This window comes from Anguilla rostrata, chromosome 15 (assembly GCF_018555375.3).
Source record: "Anguilla rostrata isolate EN2019 chromosome 15, ASM1855537v3, whole genome shotgun sequence".
In the NCBI taxonomy this organism is placed as follows: Eukaryota; Metazoa; Chordata; class Actinopteri; order Anguilliformes; family Anguillidae; genus Anguilla; species Anguilla rostrata.
In genome coordinates this window covers 18,251,326-18,264,837 of record NC_057947.1, presented here as the reverse complement: position 1 = coordinate 18,264,837, position 13,512 = coordinate 18,251,326, and the positions used below count along the sequence as shown (strand labels likewise).

Below are 13,512 nucleotides of genomic sequence, written 5' to 3'. Positions count from 1 at the left end.
AAAGAGCAGGGACCGTGTCCTCTACGCGTACAGCGGGGCGACCGCACACTGTACTCAGAAACCACATCGCCAAGCACCTGCAGGGGACCAGAAAAAAACCCAGAAAAAACAGGCAGGTTGGGGCGAGCATTCTAGATAGAGGTCACGGAGAGTGAGAAAGAAACAGAAAGACAGAGGGAGAGAGATTACATAATGGACCCACGGGGCTATTGTGTCTTTCATTTCCCAGAGTGCTTTCTCTTGGGCCTTTTATTTATATATTTATTTATTTCTGGCACTACCCCACTAAGGATTCCTTTTCATGCACATCAACACTACCCCCTCAAGCCTGGACCCGACATGGTCTGGCACATACACACATCCCTCAGAATCACTTCCAGTTGTAGACTGTGCAGAGAGACTGGCTAACAAGTGAAATGCACACCCTCAAATGATATGATTTTTTGAGATTCCCCCTCAAGAAATGTGGAGCTTCTTTACATGGCTAAAGCATCAAAGTGGAACACGGTGCCTTTGCGTGCATTACTCAGCAACACAGCTACACATTTAACACATATAACAGCAAAAACAATATACAAAAGAAAGTGGTTGAAAAAGATGCTAATTCATCATATAATGTATGTGGCTCGCTTGCAGGACATGCTGCAGCCCAAAGCGTAATTAGATGAGAAAACTACGGCATCCACAGTCTGTCCAAGTGTGCATCAGCCAACAAGGAGGAGGCCACATTTTCAAAAGCCATTGAGTATCTAATAGCTTCCCTGAGCTACCTTCTCACTGACAATCCACTGCCGAGTCACACACAAAGCACCAATCCCACAGACACATTACCATTGTCACAGAACATGATTTCATGTTATTTAATCAAAATATAAAGACAGACTGGCTGACATTCACCACAGTGAGCAAGAAGAGCCAGGCAGGATTGATAAGATCAGTGAATCAGTGCAGCATCCAGTTGACCAAAGCATTGAGGAAGTGCAATGGTTCTTGAAGCCCAAACATAATTAAGAATAGTAGGATGAACAGGAAAACAAATTTCTCTTATTTTTAACCATTGCCCTATAATAAAAAATAGCATCTTGATAGAGCATCAGTATAAGGTCATTAATGTGTGTATCAGGCATCAGTGTGAGGTCATTAATGTGTGTAACCAGCATAATTGTAAGGTCATTAATGTGTGTAACAGGCATAAGTGTAAGGTGATTACTGTGTGTAAGAGGCATCAGTGTAAGGTCATTATTGTGTGTAACAGGCATCAGTGTGAGGTCATTAATGTGTGTAACAGGCATCAGTGTAAGGCCATTACTGTGTGCAAGAGGCATCAGTGTAAGGTCATTTTGAACTGATGCATTTGCTGTACGTCGCTCTGGATAAGAGCGTCTTCTAAATGCCTGTAATTTAATGTAATGTAATGTAATGTCATTACTGTGTGTAACAGGCATCAGTGTGAGGTCATTAATGTGTGTAAGAGGCATCATTGTAAGGTCATTACTGTGTGTAACAGGCATCATTGTAAGGTCATTACTGTGTGTAAAAGGCATCAGTGTAAGGTCATTACTGTGTATTCTGAGTATCAGTCTAAGGCTGTCAGTGTGGATCTCATGTGGTTATTACTGTTTGTTTAAAGTTTGTGTCATCTGGAAGCATTTCAGCACTGGCAGCACCTCACCCTGCAAACATTGACACGGCTGGCCTTCCAGAGCAGTGGGGCGAAGCCAACCTCAGCTGGCTGGCTGAAAGGAGTAACAGTAACTGCTCACAATCAGCCTGTAAGCAGGGCCCATCCCCTGGGACCAACCACAAACACATCGGCAGGATGCACCCTCACTGCCTTCTCCTCCCCCGTCAAGTACAGGTCAGAACCCCTACCCAGGCTAAACAGAAACAAGAAAAAGGACCTAACTTTACCAGCAAATTCTTTTCTCCTTCGGTGAATGGTAGCCACAACATAAATAAGCAGTAACAACTCAGTGGGAACCAACTATGTATTTAAATAGTATTTAGATTACACAGAACATTTGCTGCTGTCCAGTACAAAACCAACTTCACCACTGAAAAGACACCCTAAAATTCTCTTCAGTTCAGTAAACCCAAGCACAAAATCCAGCATACTGTACCTCAGCCAGGGAGGGGTATCTGAGTTTATGACTCCTTAATTTGCTTATTTAAGATGGCTTCCAGTTATTACTCTGCACCCAGTGAAAAGTTTATTTGTGTTTTATGGAGTGCATGGGATGCACACACATGCTGAATCTGGCTCCTGTGTTCTGGGGCTGCTAACTGTGGACCGCTGTGGGACCTCTGGGCAGGTCCACTCGCAGTCTGCGCCATCTTAATTAGGCCTCTCCTCCTCACCTGGCCTTCTGAGGATGGGCTGCACTGACTGCGCTAACAGCACGCCTGCTGCCGCATGCATGCATGTGTAGTGTGAGAGCTGAGAGACCTGGCTGCGCAGAGTTGCAGCTACCATTCCACGCGACCATCGGGGATTCACAGATTCATTATTGAGTTATTTGTCCCTACATTACATGACATCCCCCCAACAGATGCTCTTATCTAGAGTGACCTCCAAAACAAAGCACAGGAGTGTATTCAAATAGGTCAGTAAGTGCAGCAGCCACTACAGACAAGGATAGTGGAGTCAGTAAAACTATAGATGATCAACTGTAGTTAAAGCTAGAATCAGCTTTAATTGTTACCATAGTCTGTTATGCTGACAACTTATCTAGTGTTAAATTAAATGCTAAGATTTTATTATTTCTAGTTAGATATGAATTTTATTTTCAATTTTTTTTAATGATTGAGAAGGTTAACCTGACAGAGTTGTGCTTCATTATAATGCTGCTGGGATATGAACATTTCCATATGAGATTCTACAGTAGTAAGCATAACAAGGTTTTGTTTAATAATTTTCTTACAAGGAGGTACTGCTTTTCATGAATTTATCAAGTTCAAAAGAGGAAAGGGATGTAACTACGGTAGAAATACTAGTTAAAAGATTTTAGTTGGATCTGTAGCATGTGTGTCATTGTGTGCACATTTACTGGTACAGACTAAAGCCCTCTGAGAAAATATCAATCCCCCTTTCCCCCTTCTAATTTTTCGGTCATTCTAAAAGCGTACCCAACAAGCATAAATTATCTGTGGAGTATGAAACAACTCAAATTTTAATTCACGTCTCTGTGAGAATTTTCATAGTCTGCTATATACTGATATAGGAGCACCAGTACTGTATGGGAGTTCTGTTCTGCTATACAATATGAGTATGTTTCTATGGTACCGAACAGGAATAGCTCAGCCCATTCAGCCCTCCTCTCTAATTGGAGTGCCTCTGTCTCTCTCCCTTGTCCTGAAAAAGCTCCCGACACTAACAATGTGCTATGACTGCTGCTCCAACAGGCTTGCAGCAGGAACCTCAGCCAGCACGTGCACACGTGCACAACAAAGCCCTCAAACACCGCCGACACGTTGCTCAGCATACACGCTAAAGCTGTCGGATCAGGGCCCGTGTCTCTGCTGACAAAGCCTGTCATCAACAACAGCCCGTGTGTCCTGCCATGGAGGAGTAAACGCCATGTTCAGAGCTCGGCACTTTAACAGGGAAGAGAAATTCCCCATTAAATACATCTTTCACACCGCCAAAATTCTCTCACATATGCAGCTGTATTATTGACACCAAGCCAATGCCATTGTTCCATAATTCAACTGTACTAGTCGTAAGTGTGTCCGACATTTCTCCATACTTAATCAGGTCTTTTCTAGTTAATACACGTGGAGTCTCATTATTTTACAGTTGCCGGCAGAGAACAAAGCATACCTACAGCTCATAAATAACAAAGGAGCCCAGACTGCAGAATCTCTCTCTCTCTTTTACCTTCAGATAGCTCAGTGACACCCGCATTTCTTTGAAAGGCATGGATCTGTCAGAAAAGCTGAGAGACAACTTTTTGAAATGCGTGCACAGGTGTGCTGATGCCAGACGATTTGTCTTTATTTCCCAACAACCCCACCCTTCTAACTGACATCTCGGCGGGAGGAGAGGCGATGACAAACGCCTCAGCCAAAGCAAGTAGCAGGCAGAGGCGTGATCATCAATCAGGCCTCGCAAATCCTCCGCACAAGACTAAACCAACCACTTCAGGAGAAATCATTTTCCCTTTTTCCTGCATTATCTCAATCCGGATCCAAATCGCGAACAAAGACGAGCTTGAGGAGAGAAAGAAAAACAACTGCCGAATGGATGTTGCAGATATCCAGCTGCGCTTAAACTCCTGTCACAGTCTGAGTTGTATTGAGGTGTACATGTTTGACTATGTTTCCGCAGTGGCCTGTTTGCACGTGTACTGGGGCTGGTTCATTCTACAGCACCGTGAGGCAGTGGGGGATCAGCTGGACATGGGGCCCCCGAGGGGGACCCCGAGAGGTGAGCGGGGTAAACGCTGCTGGCAGACGAACCCCCCCACCAGAACAAAAGCTGCTGTGTCTCCCGTCCTGCCGTACATGTCATTATCTGCCTCCCAGAAAGTGACGCATTCTTCATAGCTAAGTAGGTCTGGCTGGAGGGAGGACAGGTTTGGGGTGGTGGGGGCAGAGACGGGGGCACCTCTCACTTCCCATTTCAGGCTGCTGTAAACCACTGCAGTTTCTATGTGGGGGGGGGGCAAGAAAAAGTTTAACTCGGCCAATTTGACAGAGGCACAAAGGGTCTTGCAAGGATAGCGAGTGCCATTGGGTCTTTTTGAGGCCATTGTGGGGGCAGAAGACAGAGTCAGGGGTGTGGGGGGGGGGCAGGTAGTAGACGGCTAGGGGGTCAGGGAACATCCTGAAAAAAACTTCCCGGATGATCTCTGTGGTAGAAGCCCACGCTTCCGTGCGGTAGCAGCGAGTGCGGGAGCTCGGCAGGGGCTGTGAATAATGTGAGCACGGCAGACGGGAAAAATAAATATATACAACGGCGCTGAGGTGTTTGGATTTCAGTTTATGGAGCGTGAAAGGCGACCAGAGGAGATCGCCCACGGGTCCAGCCCCAGCAACACGAGAGGCAGTGCCAAACACACAGGAGAGACGAGAAGCACATTCCCACGTTTTAATACACCCTCCACAGACACACACACACACACGCACGCGCACACACACACACACACCATTATACTCACTTATATATGTATGTGTTGTCTATCTTACCAGAAAGCAAATTTACACACTAACATCAGTAGTGCAGTAGTGGATGTTATATAGGGTTACCGGGAGGACACTGTGTAAAGAAAGACTGATGCAGCTCTACCAGAGACAAACTGCCAGAATAAGCACCACCCAGCTTCCAAACTGCGCTGCCAACATAATCGCTGGTTTCAGTGGCCCTCAAGTGTCAGCAGAGTTTGTCCTGATTGATGGCTGGAGCTGCGGGGGGCTAGGCTATGTCGGTACTTCAGAGATGGAAGACTTCCAGGGAGGGACCTGCTGGAAGCCGAGTCCATGGGCCAGTACAAAGCATTCTGTCTCGGGACCAACGTCCCAGAAGTAACAGGAGGATTCCAGTGTTGGAGAGATTATCTTTCTGATGAATTATAAAATATAATAATAATAATAATTATTATTATTATTATTATTATAGCGGTTGCTTTTGAAAAACTTTCTCTCCGGTGCAGCTATCGATCCATTGCTAAAAATCATCATGCTGGGCGTGGGCTCTCAGCACGGTGGGGGATATTTATGACATGTGTTTGAAATGGCAGTGGGGAGGGGGGGCTGAGCGTGTCCCTCCGGCTCAGTGTGATAGGGCACACGGCTGATCTCCACGGTTGATCACAGGCTGTAAATTCCAGCACTGCCACCCAACGGTAATGGCCTTTTTCTGCTGCACTTGCTGTTTGAGCAGATAAAGAAAAAAACTTAGTGCCCTTCGCAATTTACCCCCCTCCTCCTTTTTACCATCCAGTTATTTATCGACCCCCCACACAGGGGGAATATTATTCTCTGTTCTCAAGGCTGGGCTTTGTCTACATCCCCAAGAGCACTACATATACTTTTTTCCATTAAAACAAAACAAGAAAGTCTAAAACTGTGAGAGTATATGAATAGCATATCTGAATGTGAGTCTCTCTCTCTCTCTCTCTCTCTCTCTCTCTCATTCACTATGTCTCTCTTTCTCTCACTCCCATCCATCTCTCTCTCTTTTTCTCTCTCTTTTAGATGCAGGTGAATTCGATTCAATATGCTTAATTGGATGGAAATCCATGTATGTTTCAAAGCCTAGAAAGAGGAACATATAACTAGGAAATTAAACATGTATGAATAGCAATAACAATTGTATAGTACTAATAACAATATAATAGTAATAATAATAAGAAGAATTAAAAACATAAGGAGAAATCATAGGGCAGCTGTCTATATGCAGCTCAGGGTTTGATTCCCTGCCATGATACTTTTTACACATCTCTATCTGTAACCATCTTTGCTTTCCCCCCAGCTGAATAAAGCATAAACTGAAAAACCGCATACGGAAGGCAGACTGTCCGGTCTCTTTTCATTAAAACAAAACAGGAAAGGGATAAAAAAAACAGTGTGTGAATAACATGCCTGACTCTGACTTACTTTTGCTTTTTTATCTTTTATTCTACTGTATTGAATTGACAATGATGTTCTAATAAAGGGGCATCAAAGTCAAAGTCTCTCTGTCTTTCTCTCTTTCTCCCTCTCACTTTCTCTCTCTCTCTCCCTCTCTCTCACTTTCTCTCTCCCTCTCCCTCACTCTCACTCACTCTCTCTCTCTCTCTAATGTCTCCTGTAGGCACCATTACTCACAATGGCTTCCCTGTTGTTCCTGTCCCCTCACTCATCCGAAGGGCTTATTCTTATGCATGGAAATGGCCCTGCTTCCCACATCGCTGTCATATTTCAATGTCAACTTTTTTATTTCACTACAATTTCGCATTTGGATCAAGCATTTTATTTCACCCAGCTCAATAAAGGTTAGATAAAGGCAGGCTTATGCAGAGGCCATAAAGCATAAAGGCCTTGGGATTTTATGAAATCATAAAACAGGAGTTGCGCAGCTGCCGAAAGAGGAGGAGAACACAAAGCAGGACGGCTTCAGCTTTGATGCACTCCGGGAAAAACATATCAAACCCCAGCTCACTTCCCAGCGCTCTTTATAAGCACGCTGCTATATCCTCCTATAGGAGCGGAGCGAAATCTGCATTACAAATAAGCATAAAACCCCCCGTCTTCCTACGCAAAAAAAACACGGCTTATAAACACTGAATACATTTACTTTGCTGCATATGATGCATTCACCAGAGCCCAATTAGCTCTTCTTTTAGTTTCCAGAAGCTTCATACTTGGGGGAGTGATGTAGATCGCTGCTGGATCCAGCTGGCCCACCACACTCCATGGTCTGGAGTGGATGACCGTTGGTCAACCAGACTGCTGCACATTAGTAGACAGTAGTTGAAGAAAGAAGCAAGTTTGTCCCGTTTTCAAACTGTATGTTCTGCATTTTTCATGTTCTGTGTTTTCTCATGTACTGCACAGCTTTGCAATGGGCCCGCTGTTACAGCTGCACAGCCGGCAGACTGTAAGCACTGTGTTGTGGGATGACCCCAGCACTTTAATGCTTAGATATTGCATGTTGTTGGATAACCCCACAATCGCAGTACTGTAAGTCCAGAAGCAAAGTACACTGAAGGATACCCCAGTGCTCTAAAGGCTTAGACACAGTTTGTTTTAGGATAACCCCACATTGTCAGTCTGGAACGAAGTTTGTTTTAGGAAAACAACATCGCTGTAGGGCTTAGCCACAGTTTGTTGTAGAATAACCTCAGCATTGTTAGTGTGGGACAAAGTATGTCGTTGGATAACCCCAGCACTGTAATCCTTAGACACTTGTCTTATGCATCATTACTTCGGTAATAGGAAGAGCAACAGACTTACTGCCCATTCTAACCCATTTACGTGATATCCCTCCCAATAATGAGACTGCATCCAGAGCACAGTCTAATCCTCAGTGAGCTCATATCCAGCAGTTGTAGACAGCCTGACCTTTCTGAAAGGTCAAACAGGACACAGAATTCCCCGACCAGACATCTCATTTATTGAATGTTATTTTGATAAAAAGAAAGTGAGAAAGAAAACTCGCACTCAGCAAACATACCTCACGAACCTCCTCAAGCTATGTACACACGTGTCCTGAGATGCTCCTGCTTTTGTTCAGAATATTGTTTCTGTGCAGGTGCCATCATATGGGGAGAGAAAACAGTCATCACCTTTGGATGTTCTCCCAGGCAAAATCATGGTTGAAGAACTTCCGCGGGCTTAAGTGAAGAATTCATGAAATGAAATAAAATTTTGTTTATACTGGAAATGAATGACAATGATAAGTCAGTCAATAAAGTATGGAATTTTCCCACCCTCTCCACTACAGTCAGTAAACCAACACAGGTGCAGGCTGGGTGAACCAACACAGGTGTGCACTTGCGTTATTGTCCCAACCTGCAATCAGTATGTGTCAATCAGGAACAACAGGGGCAAAAAAATGGGAATGGGATTTACTGGAACGTCCTGAGTTTCAAAACAACGTGGCCCCTTCCCGCTCCCTCTCCCACCATCCACCCCCACCCCCCCACCCACCCCCTCGCCCCCCTTTCAACATAACTGCCCCACTGGTTCCAATCAAATTAGAGCAGGGCTTCAAAGGCCAGTGTCATTTTGTTCTTGGTTATGATGTTTACAGAGGATTACATGAGTCACGTTACTCTCTGGGCCCTCTCGCAGGTTTTTGGTACACAGAGTAACGACCGCAGTCAATCGCCGCTCTCTCAATTACTGTCAAGCACCAGAGCTTTCAAAGGGAGAGTCTCCTGGCATCCGGCCTTCCCTGTCTACACGCCGTGCGGGATCCGTCCCTTGTTTTTTGCCATAAATAGAATGCAATTAATTAATCTGCCAAACCAGGCATTCCACATCCTCAGCGTGACCGTGACGCTGCTTCAACAATTGGCTCACAAGCCTTACTTCCTTCCTCAGAGGAAAGGACTAACTTTTTAACCGGACTCCATGTGGAATGCAAAAATTGATAAATGACAATGCCAATGTAATTCTGGAAGCAGTTGAAACTGTTGGTGCTGTTCCCGCTCGTTTGTTTCAACAGGTAATAAGGCTGCAGTCAAACAACGTGCCAAATGGTGTCACACTGAGTCTGCAAGTGGTGCTTTCATTATTTATTAAAATGCAGTTAAAGGAATGGACAAAAAAGATACTCTGAGGAACATCTAGCAGACTTGGCTGTGTGTGTGTGTGTGTGTGTGTGTGTGCATGTGTAGATGTGTGTGGTGTGTGTGTGTGTGTGTGAGAGAGAGAGAGAGGATAGAGAGAGAGAGTGATAGAATGAAAGAGAGTAAGTGAATGAATGCATTTGTGGGGGGGGGGGTTATGTGTGGGAGCCCATAAATTATACATCTGCCCCCAATCAGCAGGCTTTGCCTTATTTATGAGCTGAGAAATTGCTTCACAGCTCAGGTAGTACGGTGTCTTATTTTGTCTGCAGCTGAACAAAGTTATTTGCTTGGTCACAAAGTCGTCCTTCCCCCACCCTGCCCACTGCCCCAGTAAGCACATGGGTAAATGACAGCGACACAAATCAATGTGGCAAATAGCAGCAAGCTCATTTAAAAATCGAGATGCTCTCCGCTGTAGAGAATCAGCGATGGCGCAGTGGCAGGACAGAGAGGCAGACAGAGGGGGCGGGGGGATTCGGGTTGCTGTAACGCTACCCCAGTCCCGTGGCGCTTCCTGAGAAGCGGGCAGGGCCGTGAGACCCACCGGGGGCAGATTTACGATAAGAGCTTCGGCTGTCCTCGCTGCGCCGGACGGTCCTGGGAAAATGGGGCCCGGAGTGCCGTGGCTGCCTCTCGGTGCGGCCCCCGGTCGGGCTCATATCTGATTTACTGTACTCTCCCGCGACCCGCCCGCCATCACAGCGACGAGTGAAGAGGCTGCAGCGCCCAGAGACGGACCCCCGGCCCCGAAGCTAGCCGCACTAAAGCAGACGCAGGGGTATAGACAAACAGCCACTGCCAGACTTTCCCAGCAACAGCAGCACAGGCTCTCCCCTGGCTGTACAACTTTAAGCTCAAATAATTTTCTTTTTCCCGTTATTAAAATGCTGTATGAATATTTTTACTATTGTGGTTATCCTATTTCCTTACCATTTATAAACCTGCCTTTTCCAAAATCTACTTAAACAGCATGCTTTTTTAAAAACATATTAACACGTTATCCATTGACAGCTCTGGATAGTTCCTAATGCAATTCAATTTCCGTATCTTGGTTCCACTAATTGTCTAAAGCAAATAAAATGAGTTTTTCTTGTTTCTATTCCATTCTTTCCCAAGGCGTAAACCATTTAATTTTGAGTCGGCTTTCCCTTCAGCTGAACGTACATTATTTATGGGGAAGTATGTGATGAATCACATCATTTAATTTTCTATTTATTCAGTCAATTACAGAATTTATTATTTTAATGTATAACATGTTTAACGTAAATGTCAGAATCAGCCATGCAGTTCACAAACACCTAAACTCATGACTGTAAAAAAAGAAACAGTCAGAAAGAGAGAGACAGAGAGAGAAAGAGAAATGTTCTTCAAAGAAGAGACATTCCTCAGCAAGTGAAGATGTCAAAAAGAAAGTATAATTTCTATCAGATACAAGTTTAAAAGTAAAACTTTTTGTGTTGCTTTGATATTATGACAGATAACACCCTCTGTTTTAACTGCAAAAAGGAAAGAATCTTTTGTCTCAAACTGTGTCAGCATTGAGATTCTCTAAATCAGGGTCAGGAAAGTTCCAGGCCTCCCTCAGGGCCAGATATGGGAACAGGGTTTGGGTTTTAATCGCAGTATGTTTGCTGGGATTAAGGTCAGGATTAGGAGTGGAACTGGAGGATTTTTTTTCAGTTGCAAATGAATTAGGAGTCATTAGAAATCTTAGCCATTTAAACTGCACCCCGAATAATACTGACTAAACTAAGCCTGCGATTAAGACAGTGGCACGGGTCTCAGTGTGCTTACGTGCACATGTCCCAGTCAAAGCCATTGCAGCCATTACTACAGTGCTCAAGCCTTCTCCGCAAAGGGATGTTTATTTCTGAGCCTGAGCTGTTATATCTCCATAACACCTCCTAATTTAACATCTACCCAGCAATAATGGTATGCACCACTACCCAGCCGATAAACCTTCATTTTCTTTAAATTGCTGCTGATGCTCGCACCGACACTGCATTATCAATGGAGGTGCTGTTGAAGGCTGGGCTTCTCCAGTATGGTGGAAATGCACAGCCAGGGGTGTGGGCTGTGCTGTCACAGGTGAGGTGGTCTGTATGTCCCATTCGGCCAACTTCCTTTTGGATTGTGACCGCTGTCATCTAATGCATCCACTACTCCTTAATCGTGAGCACCAATTCACCAACCATAAAATCCACACAACCCTCTTTCCCCAATAAAAGGACTTTTCAGAGACCAATCTCAATATTCTGCCGACACATCTGGGAGTAAACAAAAAAGGCACCTAGAAAACTCACTTAAAAACAGATGAACTAGAAAAACGCCATTCCACGCACACAGCCAGCGCAGGTTTCCAGCAGTTCAGATGTGGGTTCCGGAGTACAGCAGGTATATTCCAGGAGAAAAGCTTTCCAAACCCTCACGTCCCACACTGAAGGGTGGGTGGAGGAGGGAAACTCCTGCTACAGCAACAACGGAAAATTGCAGCCGTTAGCGTCTCCAGGGATTCAGACAAAGTAATCCCCCCACAGCATTATACCATTACCCGAGCACCTACAACCCTGCTGCACAACATGTTATTAAGGGCGAATTTTAAAAAATGATTCAAAACAGTAGAGCCATTTTCATTCATGGCAGCGGGCAAATGTATCCTTTGTTTTGGATTCTGGAAGTTTTCCTCCTTGGGAAGGAGATGAGGATCATGGATATCCAACATCCACCACTCTTCGCAGATTTGTATCGTATGTTGGATATTTTCCCGAGTGGAAGCAGAGTTGAGTCACACGATGTGCATTTTCCACCGTATGCCCTGAACCAGGCTGACCCATTACGTTCACGTTTCTGTTGGTTTTTTATCACGTTTTTTTTCTATGAGGCAATCAAGTACAGATAATATCAGCCACTCAGTTCAGAAACTGTCAATCTGAAGTCATACATTATATCAGTTAAGCCAGTTACTCAAATCCAGCTTACTGGGACCCTCTGTGTATGCTGCTTCTCAGGTTTTCATTCCAGCTGGGCTCTTAATTTTCTGTGAGGTGTTACCTGGACTCTGATGTTGGACATCATTTTTAAAAATGTGTGTTAAACTCAGTCACTGTTTTGGAGGAGTACATTTTATGCACAGCTGGTGAAGACGGACTGCAGGTGGCCGTTTTAAAATGGGAGGTCGCCGGTGCGTGAGGAGATTCGAGAAATCCCCCTGAGCAAAACCCTGCTTCCTTAGGTGACGCTATGACTAAGTATGCACTCCTAACCACAGGCAGTACTGGCACAGTCAGAATTAGACACCGAACCAAGTTGCCTGTCCACACACAGGAACACAGTGTCTTGCCAGAAAGAACCACCCAGCAGTCCTCTCTTACTCAAATTTGAGTGACGCACAGCTCAGAACCTAGAGTATGGTGGGAAACCATAGCACCATCATCCCAGCTTGTCTGGGTTGTGGCATGATTTGGCACAGCATGGCACGGCTCCATCAACAGCACTCAGCTGTTAATATCACCAGTCACCTCCACAAACATTTTCCACCACATAATTATAGGCCCAGCTCAGAGCCCTTGAGGTAAAAGTGATCGGTTTAAGCAGGAGGTCTGAGCTAACACTGAATGCAGATAAGGTGGCCGAGCTCAGAAGGCAAAACACTTCTCCTAATGCGCAGAGAATAAAAATAAACACTGTGAATAAGCAAGAGATCTTCTCGCTGTGACGGGAACACAATTACTCAAAGAGGATTTTCACAAGCTGTCCTGATTAAGAAAATCCCTCCTGAAAAGCGAGAAAATTAAAAAATGGGGGCGGGGGGCTGTAATTTGACAGGAGAGAAGCGTCAAATGAAGCCAGCTGTGGGAGAGTTGATTATACGGCAGTGTTGGTTTATTCGAGCCCATCGCCTGAAGGTATTCACGCTGTGTTCGTTTAGAAATGGAAGCAATGCCTGTGTCTTTTCACATCACATGTGTAGGCCTAAATATGGGTGAAGTATCTGCTTTAGTTCTGTTTCACTGAGGGGTAACCAAATAATGAGACTAGCGTGCCTTTCCTAGGTTGTAATATGAGTAAAGGTTTGTGTTCATTTAAGGACACTTCCAACAACTGCCACAACTGTGGTATTGAGGAATGAAGAGGATGTCAGTTACCCTTCCCTACCCCCTTCTCCTGTATTCTTACCCCTGTCCCCTCCGCCACCCACCAAGTGAGAGAAGAGCCCCACAGACGGTGGCCAGTA

At 44.9% G+C, this 13,512-nt stretch overlaps 1 protein-coding gene across 1 annotated transcript in view; it reads right to left on the bottom strand.

The window, feature by feature from the left end:
* Positions 1–13,512, bottom strand: part of LOC135240870 (anosmin-1) — a 52,124-nt gene that overhangs the window by 20,715 nt on the left and 17,897 nt on the right. The window lies entirely within an intron of this gene.